The 4,292-nt window shown below is 34.0% G+C and overlaps 1 protein-coding gene across 1 annotated transcript in view; it reads right to left on the minus strand.

Moving 5' to 3' along the window:
• LOC107712694 (ERBB receptor feedback inhibitor 1-like) overlaps positions 1–1,544 on the minus strand; it is a 10,870-nt gene extending 9,326 nt beyond the window's left edge. The window contains exon 1 of the mRNA XM_016518016.1: positions 1,383–1,544. The gene's annotated coding sequence lies outside the window, so the exon portion shown is untranslated. The remainder of the gene's footprint in view (positions 1–1,382) is intronic.
• Positions 1,545–4,292: the final 2,748 nt, after the last annotated feature.

A 4,292-nucleotide genomic window follows, 5' to 3' on the forward strand; every position in this document is an offset into this window, starting at 1 on the left:
TTTTTTTTTCAGAAATACTGCACATTTACATTTTTCTCCTAAATAAATTCTGGTAAATAATATTTCTGGTAAATACTCCTTTAAAAAGTGTTTTTTGATTATAATTTTATTATTAGTAGACTAGAACACGTGGATATGTTGTCATTCTTACACTATAATACTGAACTTTGATTTCAGTGATTTGGACTATGAGATGGACACTTGCTTCTTGCACTTTATGTTGCACTTTACTTTTTTACTTTTGGATTTCATTTGGTTTAATGAAATATAGTTTAATAAAATATTCTTAAGTAAAATTGTTGATTTTTTTTTTTTGTGGGAAATTAATTAATTAAGATAAATTAGTCGATACATTAATCGAAATAAAAATAGTCGTTGGTGGCAGCCCTAATTATATTATACATTTTACACACACACACAAATAGTTAGCTGTGGTCCTCAGAGTCAGATTTGATTTGTTTTCAAGTTTGCTGATATTTAACATTTACTAAATAGTCTTTTAGAAGTATTTCCCTTGGCAGAGGAAAAAAACCCATAAAATTATAAGTTATATAACTACTATAGCAATGCTGATATTCAGAACAGCATTCTTGCTGGATATATATATATATATATATACACACACACACACATTTTTTTTTCACTCAGTTATTTTGAAACATCACCATACCTCACCTTAATTAATCCTTTCCTTTAATTATGTAATTACACAATAATGTATGCAATAATATAACATTAACGCCCATCAGACACTCCCACCTAACTAAAGAGATCCCAATCCCCTCTAAATCACTAGTCCTTACAATGACAGACTAGAAAGATAAACACCTAAACAAAAAACAGAAAAGCATCTAATAGTGGGCACTGTGATTAGATGTACAGCTAGTTATGAATATATGCAGTGATAATTGATACTTTTAGTTGTGCGCTGCTGGCTAGGTTTCATATGCAAGTAGATAAAAACAAAAAATAGGTTACAGAAAAGCAGAATCAGCTGGAGGCACGAGGATGTCAGGCGCACTCGCCAACACGACGTCAATCCATAACAGAAGACGTGCAAGAGTTCATAAATCTGTTGTAAATGATAAACTAGGCTACTACTACACAGGACAGATCGTACTCAGCTGGTTGCTGTTTTGTAAACAGTTCTTTGGAGTGACGTAGGGCACATTGCAAAGTATGAAATTGCATGTAGACATTTTCTTCATCTATTTCAACACACCCACTGACAAACCCTTTCTGACTCAGGTGCGACTCATCTCATACTATATTCCAGTCCAAAGAACAACTATTATAGGAGTTACACATACACTGTGAATTGCTCTGAACATTTTGACATATTCATTTGAAACATGTAAAAACATAAGCAACAAGCTACTTACAGGCTGATTATTCCGTATGGCTGTGTTTACAGGTGCTCTCTTATATCCAGTACAACTTAGACGAGTGCTGTGAGTAATCCCGGGGTATCTTAATAAAACATTCACAATAATATATTAAACAAAACGCACGTGTAGAAAAATACTCTGCCGCTCAACTTGCCTCTTTCATCATGGAAAGCAGCGAGCTGGAAACTATTTATAAGGACTGTCTACGTCAGACCGTAGGCACCGCCCACTGTCTTAAAGGCGCCGTTTTGTGCGACCTTATATGGCTTGTGACAAACAACACGTTTTGAGTTCATATGTACTTAATTATTTTATGTAAAACGCAGCAGGTTTTCTTGTATTGACAAAATGATACAAATGCAAATTCCAGTCTGCATGTTAATAATATGAATGCTATATAAAATCGTTGAGATAAGTTAGCAATGAAGTAATTATGTTGCATGTTGTGGTGTCTCAAATCCAGTGTTGCCATGTCCATTTATTATAATCTACTTTTGGCTCTTTTATTTCATAAGGCCCAAATATGGGCAGTAGGGTTGCCTTTTTTGTGGGAATATGTCCAGAATACAGTTGCATAACACCATATGAAAGCTCAGTTATTATTTAGTGTGAAATTTCTCCAGATGTTTAGCATTTCTGGTCGAGGTAAGAAGAGCAAGAGAAATAGCTCCTAAATAGTTTCACTTTTTTTCCACAAAGCCTGTACACATGAATATTGTCATGATAAATCAAGATGAATTTTAAGATTGATATTTTTGTGTACAGTTCGATTCTTAAAAATTGATATACTCATCTCTGCACAAGACAGATTTATCCATCGATGACCAGTTGTGTGTGTATATATATATATATAAGGATGCATTGTTTCATGAACATTTTGTTGCAGAAAGATGCAGTTCATCGAATAAATCAGATAAATTATATTAAGAAATTAATATGAACTATATGCAAAAACTTTACTTTTGATGAGGTAAGTCGGTTATTCTGAGATTGTTCTGTCAGACGAATCACTTGTTTTCCTAGAAAGATCTGGCAACACTTCTCAAATCCAAACCACTGTAAGGATGTTTCTTTAAACTTTCCACATGCACAGGCTGCATTAGGGAGGTACACGTGGGCATGTCTAGCTGTCATATCATGTGGGCGTAAGTAAGTGGGAGTGTGAGGGTGGAACTTTCTGTGGAGGTTGCTCGTTTCCGTTGGATCTTTCTTCCATATGGAGATGTGTGGTCTTGAATCACTGCTCTAGAACGCAAACAGCTCTGAGGCTGTTACAGAAAAGGGTTTTACTAACGTGTAATGAATCACGTCCAGAAGACGGCTTCACATAATCCATTAATAAGACTGAATAAAACCTTCAGACTCAGACGTACATTTCATTCACTCTTAGGAGTGGATGAATACATCATTCATGAGGGAAACCGAGTCACAATCACACGCTTAGAAAAAGAGCATGCTAACTTAACGGATGAATGTTTGAACTATAAATCATTGTGGAAAAACTCGCCGCTCAGCAGCATGTTGATGTGCTGTTTGTGTCCCTGAAGCCTGTGATGATTGTTGCGAGAGGCTGGGAGCCACAGAGGGACTTGAACTCCCAAGGAGAGGGTCAATTCATTTCCTGTCCCTGGTCCTACACAGCTGCTGATGCCATGTATCCCATGTCCTTGGATAACTATATCAAAGTTGACCCACAATTCCTCAGGGTTTTTCAGAGTATCAGAGTATTTCTGTGTAATAATATCAGTTTACAGATAATCTTCATATATTATATTATATTATATTATATTATTGTAATATATTACATTTTATTATATTATTAATGCTAACACTGCACAGTGCTTTATATGCAAAAATGATGACATCATTCATCACTGCCTTTTTGTGGCAAGAACTAGTTTATGAATATGTAATAATAGTACAGGGAAAGTGAAAAAAAACTTTTAGAAATCTTGTCTATTAAAAAAGAAAATCAAATTTTTAGTCATTCTGATGTGTCATTATATGTCTTCATGTTTTTTTCTTTTTCTATTTTTAATTCTATTTTTCTATTATTTATTCAGTCTGAAAATCAGTGACCTTTCCTGTCTTGAAATTCTCTCAACTGACTGCTCAACTCAACACGATCATAAAAATGACACACAATCTCGGCATCATCTTAATTAACAGAAAATGATTATGGTTTTATTGACCAGGAAGGAATGAACTAAAAATATATTGCAATCAGTAATAAGTTGGAACATTACACATGCTCTGAAAATACTATAACCTCTGTGGTTAAAGTCTTTGTTGTGATCAATATCATTTTAGTTCTTTTAGAGTATTTCTTGATATTTTGAACAGCTTTTATTTTTATATTTTCATTTTTCATTTTAATTTAAGTTTTAGCAATTTTGGCATTTACTTGTTTGCTTTAATTAAATTGCCTTAATATCTATTCAGTTTTAGTAGTTTCAGTACTTAAACTTATTTTTTAGTTGCTTGCCAAGGAAATATTTCTAATTGTTGTTTGAGTTTAAGTTTTTATCTAAGTTCACCTGAAATATATTTTTCATTTTATTACAGCTTTATTTCAGTTACCGAAAAGTATTTTAATAGTTTTAATTACCAATAACAGCACTGGTTGTATTGTATTGTAGCAGTCACATAAAATAACTATTTTGAGCAGCATGCAGCATCATTGCCTTGAGATTTAACCAACTTCCTGTGAAAGCCACGAACAATAGGTACCCCTTGGGCCTTATAACAACCCCAAAATCATTCTTGAGAAACAGCTTATCTGGAATATTGGGCCTTTCTGGGAATGAGCTGTGGGTGTGTGGTCAAAATGAAGTGCTCCCAGGTAGGCGAACACAGTGCAGAGCAAGTTCTGAAAACCACAATGACTTCTACAGGAACTCTATA

Source organism: Sinocyclocheilus rhinocerous, unplaced genomic scaffold (genome assembly GCF_001515625.1).
Source record: "Sinocyclocheilus rhinocerous isolate Xijiao unplaced genomic scaffold, SAMN03320098_v1.1 scaffold418, whole genome shotgun sequence".
Lineage (NCBI taxonomy): Eukaryota > Metazoa > Chordata > Actinopteri > Cypriniformes > Cyprinidae > Sinocyclocheilus > Sinocyclocheilus rhinocerous.